This window comes from Lepisosteus platostomus, chromosome 11 (genome assembly GCF_059453375.1).
Source record: "Lepisosteus platostomus isolate fLepPlt1 chromosome 11, fLepPlt1.hap1, whole genome shotgun sequence".
In the NCBI taxonomy this organism is placed as follows: Eukaryota; Metazoa; Chordata; class Actinopteri; order Semionotiformes; family Lepisosteidae; genus Lepisosteus; species Lepisosteus platostomus.
Window position 1 is genome coordinate 20,444,654 of NC_142621.1, and position 17,532 is coordinate 20,462,185.

A 17,532-nucleotide genomic window follows, 5' to 3' on the forward strand; every position below is an offset into this window, starting at 1 on the left:
GCCACATACTGTATTTGTGGTACCAATTAAATGCCTTTTGGCTGTTTTTTTTTTTTCCAGAAATGGCTTTTTCTTACTAACATACAGACCAGATAGAATCTTAGTGGTGCCATATACCTACCAGTACCATATCATCTTGACTGTGCTCCAAGAGTTGGACCTTTAAATATTGTTTATATCCTGTGCCTTTGTTCTGAAATTCTTTGGAAAGTTCATCGTTCTATAATTGCTTTGAAACACACTGCTGTTTCTGAAATAATGTGAATCACTACAAGTTAACACAGGTGGAGGCCAACTAGCTTGGTCTGTGATTTTGAGGGTGATTGGGGTTGATTTATGCAAATCTTCCTAAAAAATTAGAATATTTATTTGGAAGTTGTGGGGAATGATTTGTAGATTAATGAAAACAAAAAAATTAATGTATTTAATTCCATGGTGTAAGGCAACACAAGGTGAAAAGTTTGAGATGAGGTGTAGATGTTTATGGACACTGGATGTAGAAAGTGGGTTATGCTAAGACTTAAAATGTCCTCCTTTATTACAGAAGTAGGACTTTACCTGAGAAAAATGTATCAAACTCTGAAATGCAAGACTGGAAATGCTTGTGTATCTGAGAAGCTGCCTGGCTTGGTATGCCTGTGAGAAGAGAAAGGGGATTTTCTGAACTGGTTCAGTGTTTACAAAAATAGATATAAATAATTTGATTATATTTAAATCCTCTTTGACTATTGATTTGGCACAGCTCTCTAGTGCAACTATATAATGTCCTAACATCATTCAATAAGAGTTAACTGATATATCCTAGAGCTAGGGAAGAGCACTGCAGTTATTCAGTCAGAGCTACCTGCATGGGACAAATGTAGAAGTGCTTAGATGCAATATTGTGTTTTGTTACTTGGGTCTTATGATTGGTCCTGTTTACAAAAGATGTGAGGACAGTTTGAAATTGTTATATGGCACAATATTTTGGGGGTGCAGAGTTCATCCTGCCTATAGATCTATATCTATATCATTATCTATATCTTATCTAATCTTTCTGACATGTGTGCAGATTATATTTTAACTATATTGCAGTCTTTGTGTTTTCTTTTATCAAAGTACACTTAGTTAATGCGAGTTGATGCCCTCAGACCACTACCTAATTTTCTGACTCGTGTGCAGATGAGATCACTGGTCACTAATTTCCACATTAGAATCAACTCTCCTGGAGTCAACTTATGGACAACCAGTAGATTCTGAAAAAAACAGGGGTCTCTGCTAATCATCTTCTCTTTGCCAGGCTCCTGGACTCCCCACGTTTTGATGCCGCTGTGTGGTTTGGGACTCACATGGAGCACTTTCAAGCACATCCCCAGAAAAACATCATCAATGGGAAAGAGGTCCATGTTTTCAGAAGCAATATGCATCTTCATAGCCAGGGGGCCAGCCATGAGGAATCCCCCTCCACTGACATATGGGGGGTAAAAGGTCCCATTAAAGATCTCAGGTGGGATAAAGTATTTGCTATTTTTCTCTCTGATCGGTAGAGAGGTGGAGAGGAGTGCTCCTACGAAAAGGTCAAGCATGCCACCACTACTTTCCAGAAATTCAATTACGTTTCCAGTGTGGACAAAGATGTCATCATCTCCCTTGAAGATGAATGGCACACTGGGGCAGTAGATGGAAAACCACTTGAGGAAGTTGACCTCCTTAAGGGTGAGGTTGTAGAAGCACTCTTCAAAGTCCCACTGCAAGATGTCTCCATAAAGCCTGTCCTCATACTCCAGGAGCTTCTGGTGATGGGGATGTTCTTCCCCTTGGATGGTTACCCCCAGCAGGAAAACCAGCCTGACCTTCTTGCCCCTTACTTCCCTCTCCTGGCCCCAAGTTTTGCGGATGGCCTCTCTGCGTCCGTGCTGTAGGATCATGGACTTGACCACTAAAAGGAGATAGACATCCCCTTCACACTTCTCGGGGTGGTTAAAAAGCATTGGGAAGAATCTGCAGTGTCGGTACAGGAGGAACTTCTGGATGTTTGCCCCTAGTTCAGCAAACCATGGCATCCTGGTCAGACTGGAGTTAGCAGAGCAATGGACATCTATCACATCCCAAGCTTTGACCACCTTATCTTCAGTGACAGACTTATTAATGTTTTCAATCCAGAAGGATTTCTGTCTAGGGATAAAAACTTGCTTACTGGATTTGTGGCTGTCTTGTGAATTCTTCTCAGGGAAAAGGGGCTGGCTTCTAAAAAATGCTCTCTGTAGGATGGCAAGTGTTACAACAAAGATGCTTACCAGAAGGATTGCATGCAGGTTGCGATAAATCTTCGCCCAGATTCTGCTACAATGCCTAGAAAGCAAGGAAAATAAGAGTTACAACTGTCATTAAATGCTCATTGTGCTGACAGATGGGATTTAAAATTTTAGCACACAACAGAATCGAGGTTCATGGTAGGATTTGGTCTAAATGGTTGGCCTAAGAAGGACAAATGTGGAACTGATAACTTTTTCACAAACAAGTAATATATCATTAGAAGAGTTTGCCAGTAGGTGTAACCAAGGCAAGGAAAGTAAGACCTCTGAATATTGACGTACTGTAAATTATTATATTTCTCTGGCTCTGCAAATGCAAAGGGTTAATCCTGACCATATAGGATACTCATTTAGTGCCAAAGACAAATTTACTGTAATTCAAATTATTAAACCATAAGAGCATTATCACTCCTGCTCATTGGTTCAGTTCAAACATAAAAACCATTGTTAATCTGCAGAAATGTTTAAAATAAGCAAAAATAAGATGAAAACATATGTAAAATAATGTTATCATTTATTTGAGAATATAACGGAATATTTAGAAAACAGCGATGTTTAGTACCATTACTACAACAAATTAACCAATTAAACTGATTAAAGCTGCAAAGGCATAATTTTAATTGGGAAATAACAGTGATATTATACAACAACAATAAATGTGCATCACACCCAAAGCTTAAGGTACCTTATCTTCATTGACTGACTCATTTTTTTCTTTCACAATATCTTCTGTTGTTCTGAATTGCTGTATACTGGGCTTGTGGATGAACTTTAATATTCTGTCCAGTGAGATTACTGTGGATTACTCTGTGAACAATTCCTCCCTGAAGATCTCAAGAATGGTCTTTTGCAGGTTGTGATAAATCTCCGACTTGGTCTTCATAAAGCATCTGGAAAGAAGGAAAAATATTTAGTGCTTTGATATTAGACAACTGAGCCCTGTCAAATATGACATTATGCTTGTGACAGAAAACAGCCAAGAGATATGGATGTACTGTACAACTGGATTCAGAATGAAGACATTTCAATACTTTACCAGCAGATGGCATCTAAGCAGAGACACTTGGATGCTTTAAAAAGAGGCAGGATATTAACATAAAAAATGTCATGGAAATATTTAGCTTTCCAGCAAACCCTCAGGGGTATGCCAGTATACAGTATACTCGTGTGTAGAAACAAACATGCTAACAACTATATAACTACAACACACTACTACAACAGATATTCAGTTTACCTATTCCAAGTCAATCAAATACTTCCATACATCACTTAACAATGCTGTAACTTTTCGTTTAATACACCTTCAATTTGTGAAAAAAACATAATTACATGGGAATGCATATGAACAAAGGTCTTGGTTTAATACAAGAAGGAGAGGTACCTATATTAACACTGACCAATAAATGCAGAATATTAATGTCTATTAATTTATTAGATTATTGTAACCTAATATTGTTCCTAATGAAAGTGATTCATGATAATATTTTAGTGCTATGCAAGGAGCACTAAAAAAACAACTGCACTTTGCTTAATTTTAAGTTATATTTTTTACATGTAGTTTGAAAGAAAGGACTGTAATATTGCTACTACTAAGAAAAAGAAAATGGACTACTGAATCCTCTATCCACGAATCACACCCAAATAAGAAGTGAACAAATAACAGTCTAATCACCTTGGAATAAGGATTCTTATCCAGAGCATGACTGATCACACATACCCACTTACGGCATGTTCTGACATACTGTATAATTGATTGTTTAGATATCTGTTACAGAAGTGAAGTAAAATTACTCCATATAAACATGTAATTCTGAATTCCTTAGCTTAAGTAACACTAACATTCTATTGTCTAGGGAAAGAAAGGACTTGTATGGAAATGCCTACTGCTACAATTATAAAATGCCACCTACAATTGAAAAGATAATTTTTTTATTCCTCTAATGCTTGTATTTAAAATAATGAAATAATATATGGAGTGCATGTTAAATCAGTCCCTTGGTGATATATACATGACCTTTGATAGTTTTTGATGTGATTAGAAACAAAATAGATCACTGGAGGAAATTCATTTTGAAAGGAAATTATTTTAAAGGTACAGGTCACATGTGTGATTATTTCTTAAAATTAACACACACCATAAGTTGAGGGTAAATTGTAGAGAAAGATAACAGTATTTGAAACCTTTTTCTTCCTTTACATAGTGACTATACACACTTCACATAGATTGTGGTAACTCAGGATCTTGGGTTTCAACATTACTGAAACAGCATTTGGAGTACTGGTAAATGACTATTGTATCTGTGACTGTGACGACGCCAGCACACTCTGGAGACCAACACTGAGAGTATGTCACTCTTCTATTTTTTAAATGTTCAGTCCTTGTCTTTGAGACTACATCCATAATCCTCGATCTCACACATCATTCCCCGTTTGTTTGCTTTTTACTCAGTTCCTTAACTCACACTAATACTTTTGTATTTTCGCAGTTACATCAGGTTTCTTAAGATGCAGAGTAAAACTGTTCAATAAGTTCCAGGTACATTCACTCACATTCCCACCGTGACACCCTTCTTAAAAGTTATAATCAGCAGGCGCTGGGAAATTCAACTCAATTAACTCATTTTGCCCATTTCTCATCTTCATTCTAATAAGTGCAATGAGACATTGGAGTATTAAACTGCATAACCTTTAATGTTCAGTTCTCAATCTTCTGTTCATTAAACACTATTCACAACACAATGAGGTCAACAGGGCTGTGGTCAACTGGAGTCTAACACGCCAGAAAATGGGAACAAGGGTTCCATTTCCTGAATGAGACACAGTCCATCACAGGTCACACACTGCATTGTGAATTCAATCACACACACTTATAAACAATGGTGTGCCGTCAGCACCTCCTAACCCTTTTGAGAAGGGGTGGAAAAAAGTAGGAAGAAAAAACATATTTTCTATTCTGTTCAATATCTATCAATTTCTATCTATTCAATAACGTAATGATTACATGCTGACACATGGCGCTGACACAGAGAAGCTAGCTATCTGTGGCTCTGTGGACCTACTTTAGTTTTCCAGGAGGATCTTGCAATGTAACCATATTAAGCAGGTAACAGTAAAATTGTCCAATCAGATTTTGAATTTGATGTAAGCAGGTTGCTTCACAAGGCAATTTTTGGTACAGATACAGACAATATTGTGGTGATTTCGATTGCAAAACCTTTCTCAAGGCTATCATTCAATGATAACTTAAGTCTTGTTCAGCAGGGTCAACCATCGACAGCTTTTAGTAATAGCCAGGCAGGAAAATCCTTTGGCATTTCAGCGAGATAAACTACCAAAGGTAGCTTATGGCTTAGGTAATGGTTTATAATCAAATGATACCTAATTTTATGAAATATAATGCTTATAAGGGTGATCTTTTGTCAGTAATGTAGGCTATTTAATTGGCATTGTTTTTACAAGTTTTACAAGTATCTGTTGGACTTATGATTGACTGTCTGCTTACCTTTGGTTTAGTTTGCTCAAAAAATAAGCCAGTAAAACACCTGAACCACAATTGTTGTAATTGTTTTGGCTGTTGTCCTGTGGCATTGTTTTGTCCTACATTGTTGTGATGTCCATTCTGTGAAGTGAGAAAATGGCTTGACTATAGTGTGTGTGGGCGTTTGTGCCCACTTTGTGCATGTGAATGGTGAGGTGGCTGGTTGTTGGGTGAGGTTTGAGCCTGTAGCAGAAGGGTTACACTCAAAGTGCACTGCATGTCACAGCTTATAAAGAACAGGTTAGAGATGCCTGTTGGCCTAAAAATCCTGTCTTTGGAATGTACAGTAGGAAGAGACCCGTACATCAGGAGAGGCCCACATGGTTGCAGAGAGAACATGCTCGATCCACACAGAAGTCACCCCAGAGCAGAATTTAACCCAGAACCACTTCACCATGTCATCTCCAAAACTCTTAATAACTAAAATAATAATAACTTAATAAGTTATTATTATACAGTAAATGTAGTACATATCTTCTTCAAAGTAACTTTCAAAATGAAAAGCATCTTTATGTTGTTTTTGTGTTTGTATTAAAAACACTGCATGCATAAGAATAAAGAGAGATAAATATCACCTTTTCATTCCATTTTAAACATCATCTCATGTTCAGATGCCGTTTAAAACTATAGCTTAGAAAAATCTTAGAAGGAATTGAACTCTAAAACAATCTATTAAAATGTATACAAATTTCACTAATGTGACTTTATATGGAATACACAGTGCCCCCTGTAAGTACTGGGAAGTTAAAAGTGTTATTTTGTCTGTGTATGCAAGTGAATTGAATTCGAGATGAAAAGATTAATATGAGGGAAAAGTACAGAATGTCACCTTTTATTTCTGGGTATTTCTGTGCTTATACCATTTTAGATGGTTGTGCCATTTTAGAATATTACTTTTTAGGTTCAATCGTCCCATTTTTACTGTCCCGGTGCTTATAGAGGGCTGTACTGTATATTCTTCAGGAGAAAAGTTTTTATGACAGAGCATCACACCTTCCACACAAAACAAGTCAAGAGATGACTTATTGTTTTATAATTCTCATTATTTTTGTTTTTATAGTAAATTATAATAGTAAAAAGACTGCATTTTTAAGAAAAAGACAAATAATAACTTAATTTATATTTCATAAGAATGATTCTGAATTTCAGTTTATCATGAAAATAACTTACCAGAGGGCATACTCCACAAAGCCACCACAGTTCAGTCATAGAGGTTTGCTTCTTGCTGGTTAATGCTGCCTCTCTCAGTAGGATTGCGACAGTTTACAGCACCTGTTATTCTTATATCTTGAAGTGCCACTGGGGAAGCTGAGGTGTACAGTAGGTTTTCTTAGTTTTAAGAGAATTAATCACATATATATATACACATTAAAATATATTCTGTGACACTGAAGAAATAGTCTGAGATTTTATCCCCAAAAACGTTAGTGAAGTTTGTCTGTACGCAGCTGATCATTAGTAAGATTCTAGTGCTGCTCTACTCTCATGGCAACCCTTTGAGAGGCAACAAACAAACACTAATTGATCCCAGAAGATCTAAACACATCTCAGACTTGTTCACTGAAGAGACACCTTGTGATGACCTTCTTTATAAGCGCTGTACTGTATTTTAGGATGGTACATCCTTTCTGTTCTTGTGAGGATGTGCCACGTGTTACCAAACTAATTCTCAGGTGTCCTTTGCTATCAACAGGAGCATAGCCTAGTTACACCCAGGCAAGCCAGAGCTCGAACACTGCCTGGGGCTGTGAGGACTTGCTCATGTGATTATTCCATTAGTCCTGGATATTTAAACCCTCATCTGCCACTGATCCGTTGCTCTATCATTGAGGTATCTTTTTACCAGGGTAGTGCTCACAGCACATCAAGGCCGCTTCCAGAAGGACATCCATCCAGAATTCAACCTGAGTATTTCTTAGTCTGTCTTGTGAGCACCCTGTATGTCCTGCCAAGCATTAGACTAATGGCAAAGACCCAAATGTCAGGCCTTACAGACCTGTGTAATAGTGCATTCACTCTCCTCCCAATCAGCCCTGATAGCTGTCCTCGCCTACAGTCTCAGATCAGCCCATCTACTATTGCCTGTCCTGTTCAGCTATCTACACTGCCCTTTGGACTCCCAACTGCTTTGTCTATCTCTGTCAGCTCTCCTCACTGTCAGGAAACCAATGGGTAGAATAGGAGGATTCTTATGCGGAACCGTGAATCCCGCAGAATGCGGAGTAGTATAGGGACAATCCAAAAGACGTAATCCAGGGGCTTGGTCAATATGGGAGGCAATGAGTTCGGTAACAAGGGAAATCCAAAAGACAATCCAAAAACAAAATCTAAAAGGCGTGGTCAAAAGGCAGGAGTAAAGATTTGGTACAAGGAGATCAGTCAAAAAAAGGCTTAGAAACACACACAAGAGAATACTACAGGAGGCTTCTTAATAGTGAACAAGGGTTGGTGTGTGAGGGAACTTTAAATACTGAAGGTAAAGGGATGTGGTTGGATAATTGGTCAGGGAGTGAGAATTTGTGGGATCTGGTTCATGTGGGAATGTGACGTGTTCAATTAGGAATGGGATTGTGAAACAGCGGGTTTGGGAATGCAACGGCGTTTGCGAGGGAGAGTGTGGGGGGTGACACGAATGGAACAGCGTTTGCGAGGGAGAGTGTGGGGCGTGACGCTCACTCTTAGAGCTTTCATTGGTATGAAGCATTTGGATTAGTCAGTTTGTCAGCTACACGCAGCTTTCTCCACCTGTTTGTCGCTTTGTAAAATATACAGGTTTAGCCACGTTAAAACAATTGTTTTTATTTGCTCAGCTGTGCATGTTTCATGTGAAAACATAAAAGAGCTGTGAATGTACAGCCTTGGTTCCAGCCTTTGGAGTTTTGGGTCTGCCTTTCAAGTTAGAAGCTATAAAGCAATATGAAGTCTAGAAAGTTGTGTATGACAGAAAACTAAGCAACTGTGAAAATGAGAGCAAAGAAAACTCCAATTAAATCCATTGCAGAGAGAATGAGCATTGTAAAACAACAAATATGAAATGTCTTGAAAAGGAAGTACTGGAGGAGTAAGCAATCACTACGACCAGTGATAACTACTTTAGGAAACTAAGGGGGAGCTGGTCAAGGAAGAGGACAACAGCTTATAACAGAAAAATCATTCAGGATGTGAAGAAATCCCTAACATAACATCCAAAGAGATAGCAGATGACTGTCTCAAATTATTGTATGTAAAAAAGAGTTTGGCAGGAGAATTACAAGGGCTACGCTATAAGATGCAAACCTCTCAAAACCTACACAAAGATTATACACAGTATACAGTACATATTTTTAACAATACTTATTCCTGCATTCCAATGTTTCTGAAATGTCACATACTATCTCTTATATCTATTTCACTGGTTCAGCATGTACAGAATTTAACATGAAACACAGCTCTACATGACTTTTATTTACTGTAGTATTTTTGCTTTACAGTCAAGGCATTTGTATATGTGATCATTAGATTAATATGAATGATGAGAACAATATGTTTATTCTTGGCTCATTCAATGTATATGTACAGTAAGCCTGTCTAACCAACTTTACAGCATACTTTACAGAAAAAAACATGGTATTTTCACATGCACACCCCTTTTCTCTACAGAGATTACTATTTTTAAATTTAGATTTTAAATCACACTGCAAACCCTTTGCACAAACTACATCACTTTAAAACCACAATTCATGCATCAAAAAACAAAAAAAACTAACCACTTCTAATACAAACTTCATATTGTAGCGCTCTAGGGTTCACGTGGGTATGCGCCCTCACCACTGCTGTCTCAGGTCGGCCCCCCCACCGCTAGGGACTCGAAGCCAGGCCTCCGGCATCACTCAACAGGGACCCAGCCAGTTGAGCTAAAGGGAAATCTCCGGTCAGCCATACTGCTGCAGTCCCTGCTATTCACAGGGAAGGGCGGTGACGTCACCGCACTGGTAAGCCGGCTCACACATCCTGCAATGTCGGCCATATGCGTTACAATATTAAAACAACTTAATTTACTGGACAACCCCATGATGCTCCACACCATGTGCTCCAACTAGATATTTATATATATAGATTAGAAGAAGAATTTTATTTTTCCACAAGGAACTTCATTTGTTGCTGGATACAAAACACATCCTTCATAGATATTGAAAAAACACATTCCTGATACGTGTTACATAAAAAGAGATCACATAAAATCATCAGTCCAGTGTATTATACTGTATTATACTATATTTTTGACATGGAACAAGTAATAGGTTTATTCCATGCTAAAAAGAGAAGAAAGAAAACACAACGTTTCAGTTGTAGAGCCTGAAGCTCACACCTGAAGAAGGATCCACGGCTGAAACGTTGTTTTCTTTATTCTCTTTTCAGCATGGAATAAACCTATTACTGTACTTGTTCCTTTGCAGCCTGCGCATGCTGACGCAGCTACCCACCTGAACTATATTTTAGACATTACCCAATTCTATTATGAAACAGTTGAATTAATTGTAAGGAAGCTATCGAAAAAAGGGAAGGAAGTGAGGGGATTTGTCCATAAATCAATGAGCATGGTGGAAATGGGATGTATGCAGCCTAATAGACACAGGCATGAAGCTGGAAAGGCCCTGCTTAGTGTTTATAGGCATGAACTGTATCCAACATCAAGATGATAAAATGGCATACTGACTACAGAGGAGGTGAGTAGGATCAAGGACAATATCATTGACCTTCATATACTGTATGTTCTAAAATGATATAGATCTTTAAGAGTATGCTGTCTAGTGTCTGCTAGTTTGAGAGATAAAGTACCACTCTCTCCAACGTTTTCACATACAATGTGAAAAGGGCAGGAGAAATAATTGAGCCTTGAGGAACGCCAGTGAAGATTACTTCCATTTCATTAATCTGACAAAATAAGGCATCTCTTTTAGAAAAGAAACAATCCACAAAGTAAATTGTGGAATTACTCCTATGTAAACAAGTTCCCTACCCATCACGTGGGGTTGAATAGTGTTAAAAGCACTAGAAAAATAAACAAACACCAATGCCTTAGGCTTCTCCAGGTTGCTATAAACATGATACATCAATGTCAAAACAGTATCTTGCATTCCGCTGGTACTGTACATGAACGGGAGTGGGTTAAACCCCGGACCATCTCCTTCAACTCTTTCAACACCAGAAGCTCAAAACTGTTACAAATAGGGGGTTAGAAAAATGGTGAAAGGCCAGAAAATGGGCAGAGAGGATTAATTAATTAGAAAAATAAATAATTATAACCTCCAACTTCCAAATGAACATACCAGAGCAGTTGGTGCAATTAGAGGCACCTGAGGTCTTTGTTCTCTGACATAATGTGTCTCACCTCAACAGCCACGTATGGTGATATTAGCAAAGAACACAGACCAGTATGTGCAATCAAAACAATCACAAAGTGACTCCTCTGCAATGTAATACCATTTCTTTACAGTTTAAAATGTAGCCCCTTCCTTTTATTTAACATATTTTGTGCGATATGTTGGAAAAAGATGAGTAGTATTGTGGTTAACGGAGCTTTTTTGATGATCTGTAAGAATTTTTTACATGTCCATAACAGAGATACCCATAATATGAAGGTTGGTCTTTATTAATTTTACAGCTATTAAAATCTAAAAGGAAGAGGACAGGGGACTATGGAGATTTTTGTCCGAAGTGCTGCACACATGCTGTAATATCAGCCACACAATTAATATTCACAGATGGAGGAATGTTATCAGGGATAACACAAAATTGCCCCAAATTTTGAGACAAATATTTTGGTCTATTTCTTAACTAAATCTAATAAAGCACTAAGTTCACCCATACTGTACCTATCTCTACCTGCTTATCTCAGTTGACCAGGGACACTGTTCTTTAAAAAAAATAAATTATGCCCATGAAACAACATTAAGCAATTAGATTTTTTCCCATAATCCACGACTTTTTATTTGTTGATGTTAAAACCAGGACTTAACCTGCTCTATCTAGAGTCATCACTGTCATCTATAAGGAGAGTACTCTGCACACTGACCAGCAATGCACAGCTCCATTAGGCACTAATGCCTCAGTTAGCCCACTCTGATACTCTGCAGTACACAACTAACTTGAGACTGGCAAACAAACTACCCAACAACCACCTGGTACAGACCTAAACTCTCTTTTCTCCAGTATTGGAGAAAAGACACTTGCAAAGTTACCTGCAAATCATCTCAATCCAAAACTATGAGCCCTGCATACACCTTTTCCTTTCATGCAAGAATCTAGACACTAATTGCAGCCTTTCCTTCTGGCTCATATAACCCTCACAATTAGCTCCGAGTAGTGACAAGTTACATAAGTGACCGATCACGCTAGCAATAATCACACAAGTGGAATGTCTCTTGCTCTGAATATTAATATTATATTTAGTTCTAAAATTCAGCATACATTTTCTGTGAAACAAAACATAATAATGTTTATATTTACATGTATTAAAATAATTATAGTAATCATGAATTAATTGCTCAATGTTGAGATCAGTGTATATTAAGTGAGCAGCACAGTTTGTCATGGCACTATTCTGGGTCACATGGATCACATTCAGTGATTATGGTGAGTTGTGTCTTGTTCTGTGCTCAGTGTTCTGGAAATAAAAAAAAAAATTAAATTGTGCTTCTTAATGTTCAATTGAAAGATTGTAATGGACACCACAAAGCAAGCTGTCTGTTTGGAGACCTCCATCTGAGCTTTAAATATGTTGATTCCACCCTACCCAAAATGTATGGTAATGTACCTTTATCATGCACTGTAGACTTATTACCAAACATCAGGTAGATAAGTACATCTGAAGAGTTTAGATCTTTCAAGAGGGTGTTGATTTCCGCTTTTGTACTCAAATAAGAGTCAATGTATCTGTCACGAATGACCCTTAGAGCAATCAGGAGGATGGACCCTGTGTGGTACCTCGCCAGGTGGCTTCCAAAGCAAGAGAGGGCTAGGCGAGTGACGTGGTCAAGGTCGAGTTCCATAGTTCGTATCCAGAAGGCGCAGAGAACGCTTCCGATCCATGAGAGGGCTAGGCGAGAGATGTGGTCAAGGGCAAGTTCCGTGGTTCATACTGAAGTAAGAGACAAGATGTTAAAAGGTTTAATAACTTAAGTCAGTTCTGCCTGAAAATTAGACTTCTAAGCAACAGGGGTTTATGGCAGGAAAGGGGGTTAACTGATAAGGATTCCAGATGCGAGCAAGGAACCCCCTGGGGGCATAATCTTAAACTGACCATTTGGCCAGGGCCTTTTAACTGGCCAAATACCATGACCCCCCCCCCCCTTACCATAACATCGAATAATGTCTGAAGCAGCAAGCAAGGACTATATAACCTAAAAGTTTGTACCGGCACATGGAACAATACTTCGGTTTTGTTGTTTCTTGCGGGAAACAAGACTTCGGCTTTATTGTTCCTTGCATGCAATAAACTCATCTGTTTTACTTCATCTCGGGATCAAGAACCTTATTCCTTCTGTTACAACAATACCCTGAAGAGTTTAGAAGGAGTGAGGACGGTGAGGTAGGAGCTCCAAAGGACGACCAATAACAGGCGAAGAGCAGAGAGTTTTCAAAGATTTAAATATTGTTAGAGGAGGAAGGTGCGTTGATAGATGGAGTGTCGTGGTTAGTTGATTGACAGGAACGGTGTCGTTTAGAAGAAGTGGAGTCTAATTAGCACGAGTGCGTTTTCGTGTGGGAATCTGGTTGGATAAGGGCATAACAGTATCATTTCCAAACACAAAAGAAAACTTATCAGCAGAAAGTGATTAATTGACACTCCATTTCTCTAAGACAATAGTAAACAAGCCTCTTTGATTTAGTTATAAAAAAGGCTTTTTTGACGTGCAGAAACAAATTAAAAGACTACCTTATTGTAGAAAAAAGCTCATTTTGTGAAGTTTAGAATTACAATGTAATCAAGAGCTCTGTCAGTAGCAGAAATGTGAATATTGACTAAGACTAAGATATCAGAAACTAAAATTATCCTGAAACTTGATTCACACCTTACCCCTTCTCTCAGCGACAGACTTGTTTTCATCTAATTCTCTAATTCTCATTGTTTTCCTCTCTCCTCACCTCTATCGACCTCGCACCACTTAATTGGCCACTCTGACTCTCCCCTGCTTCTGCCTCCTCCTTTCTCCTGGCTTTTGTTTTCCCATGCTTCAGTATATTATCTTTTCTGACAGCCTTATCTTTCTTACACCCGAAAAAGGCTCCATAGTCAAAACATTGTGTTTCCTTTGTTCTCTTTTCAGCATGGAATAGACCTATTACTTGTTCCTTTGTAGCCTACACATGCTGATGCAGCTACCCACCTGAACTACGAAATGTGAATATGTTTTGTTCCACTGCTATGATCAAGGAGATGAAGATAATTCCCTGGCCCCCCAAAGAGGTGGTTAAATCCATTATCTGGGAAAAGCGTGTCAGTCCCAAACTTTCCAAAGAGATCAATGTCCTCATCATCTCCTACGATCAAGTCATTGTTCCAACCACTTTCTTCACACTGGTGAAAGTGTTATTGTCTGCATCTGCACCCTCAATGCAATTCGACTTTAAAACCAGTTCATGTGCTTACAGTACATGCCCACTGAAGAACACAGTGTCAGTGTTTGGCCTTTTGTCACACTTGTCAACCCCCTTACCTGCATAGATTATGTAATCTCCATCACCTCCTGAAATCTCATCATCCCCATCATTGACACTCCCCTCCAAATTATTATGTTATTTCCTCCAAAGTCTTCTTACTGCCCTGATTTCCATGGAGATAATCATCCATATCACCCAATGAGTGTATTACTGGTGCTTAATTACTTAAGGCGGTGGCTCTATAGGTGTGAGACACTTTGGAGTACTTGTCTTCTGTAACACAGGAGATATTGCAGCTTGTACTAATATGCATTGATTTGGAACTGGAATGCATCAAAGGAATGAATAAGGGGATGCTGGTATTCAGGGCCCAGTAAGTTCAGCACAGACTGAGTCATTCATGGAACAGGATGTGTCCTCAAAACAGTGTGTGGCCTCTCAGAAAAAAAGCAATGTCTTTGTAGAGACATGAAGACTGATGCTTTCATTCTTTGCATCTCCATCTATATTGTTAAGTTCATTGACAAAGGCATAAGCCTGGCCAACTATATACTGTAAGAGTCATTCCCATTGCCACCTTGCAGGTATTAGTAGCTATTGGAACTTCCAATGCCAGGGTCAATAAAAATATATGAACATTCCTTAGACTTCGCATGACATCATTCCACTTTGTGTCAGAGATCTTTGTTTAAGTCAAGTATTGTTTCCCATGTGAGCACTGCTCATTGTTGAGGTTCATTTTCAAGTCATTCATGCCCTTTTTGTCAGAGATATTTAGCCTTGGAAATACATTTTTCTATAAATTCTATAAACTTTTTCAATCACATTACTGAAATCAATCTACAGTAAGTCAAGACTTTTTTTCTCCAAGATGCCAGGCTGAGAAAGTCCATAAAGTACAGAATTCTACCCAAGGTATTCTGTGAAAAAAGAAGAAATCTTGTTTCACAAAACCTCTGTTATTTTCAACTGATCAACAGAATATTCTGAACAATGCTTAGCCGGGATAAACCAAGTTCCCCCGTTGTTGACCTTGTAGCCGTACCCCATGAAGACAAACTATGCACAGACTGTTTTTAAAGACCGAAGGCAGCAAGATGCTACTTTTGTCAGTGGCAGGCAAAAGCTCTTTCTCTCTCTCCTCTGTCTGCATCAGGACCCTCCCAGCACATACAGTAGCAGTGCAAGCTGCCACAGACTAATCCATCCCATCTCCGTCTTACCATCGCGTAAGATCATCTCATCAGGGATGCATGGACAAAATAGATTTTGGAATGTAAACGTCCTAATCACATTATAATCCTTGAGAGTAAAATTATTATTCTAAATGCATGTTTGATGTTTAGTTCATAATAGTAAATGCATATTTACTTGTATCTCAGAATAAATGTCTTTTAATTAAATGAGACTGATAGAATTTACATTGTTATAGTCAATGTGTTTTTTAACTCTTTAAATGTATTAACTCTTTGTAATACAAGAGTGAATGACTAGTTGTTTGTAGTACAGCAGTTCATTTCACAGATACTGCATATTCTATTACGTTTGTTGTCTTTATGTTGTCCAGCAGCCATATCACCCTGCAACTCACAACTGGCAACCCACTGAAGCTAAGCAGGTGTGAGCCTGGTCAGTACCTGGATGGGAGACCTCCTGGGAAAAACTAAGGTTGCTGCTGGAAGAGGTGTTAGTGGGGCCAGCAGGGGGCACTAACCCTGCAGCTCATGTGGGTCCTAATGCTCCAGTGTAGTGATGGGGACACTATACTGTAAACAGGCGCCGTCCTTCGGATGAGACATAAAACTGAGGTCCTGACTCTCTGTGGTCATCCCAGGGTGTTTCTCGAGAAGAGTAGGGGTGTACCCCGGCGTCCTGGCCAAATTTTCCATCGGCCTTTATCAATCCTAACAATCCCCCTCTATAAATTGGCTTAATTACTCTGCTCTCCTCCCCACTGATATCTGATGTGTGGTGAGTGTTCTGGCGCACTATGGCTGCCGTCGCATCATCCAGGTGGATGCTGCACATTGGTGGTGGTGGAGGGGAGTCCCCATTACCTGTAAAGCGCTTGGAGTGAAGTGTCCAGAAAAGTGCTATATAAATGTAAGCTATTATTATTATTTATGCATGATTTTGGTTTTGTATCAATAAATTGTACCTCTGCTTTTGATTCAATTCAGATCAGGAGAAGAGTTCTTCATTTCTCAACAAGTTATAACAGTTCTTCCCCATCACATGGAATTCCACTTACTGTGAATCCAGCTATATCTAATTCTGCCATAGTTTTCAATTATCAGGTGCTTTCTTCACTGAGCCAGCTCACACAGCATCATGGGATCTCCCCTAATTTAAGAATTAACACCAAAGATATATTAGGAGAACAAGGCACTCGAAACAATGAGGTGTTTTAGAGATTTATTGTTTTCCAGGATTTTCCCAAAGAAAAATTTGTGTCTAAAACCATTTTGGCTGAGAAATAACTACCTGGCCAAATTAAGGAAGCAGAAGAGACATTAAGAAGCTGAAGGAATTAAAGGGTGGGCACAAGACCATTGTGTTGTCAGGAGGTTAATGGATATCATAGGCAGTGAGGTTGAATTTCCCAATAATAAAGATAGTGGTTATTGATGGCAGATGCAGAAGGTCAGGAAATTCCACCTTCAGATTGTGAGGACCCTCCACCACAAACATATCTTTCTCCACTCTCACTTTTAACTGAAGAGAGAAAGAAAAAAAGGAATCAGTCAGCAGCTCATTATGAAGGAAATTGCCTATAAATAAATAAAATAATTAAATAAAGTGATAAATAGTTGAAGGCCAAATAACTAAAACATGAAATGTACAGAAATAAAATAAAAATAGGAATTCTAAACTGTATACAGAAATAAAATTTAACAGAAAATCTGAACTTTAGTTCTAAGTTAAACAGGGCTCTCTCAGTATTTAAAATTGTATAAATATGTATGATTTTATAGTAGATTATGGTGCTTGCTGGAATGAAACATCAGTACGATGTTGAACCCAGATCTATTAACAATGTGCCTATTGCACTACATT

The 17,532-nt window shown here is 38.5% G+C and overlaps 1 pseudogene; it reads right to left on the reverse strand.

The window, feature by feature from the left end:
- Positions 1-978: 978 nt before the first annotated feature.
- Positions 979-2,110, reverse strand: LOC148652157 (UDP-GlcNAc:betaGal beta-1,3-N-acetylglucosaminyltransferase 7 pseudogene; annotated as a pseudogene).
- Between the last annotated feature and the right edge of the window lie 15,422 nt (positions 2,111-17,532).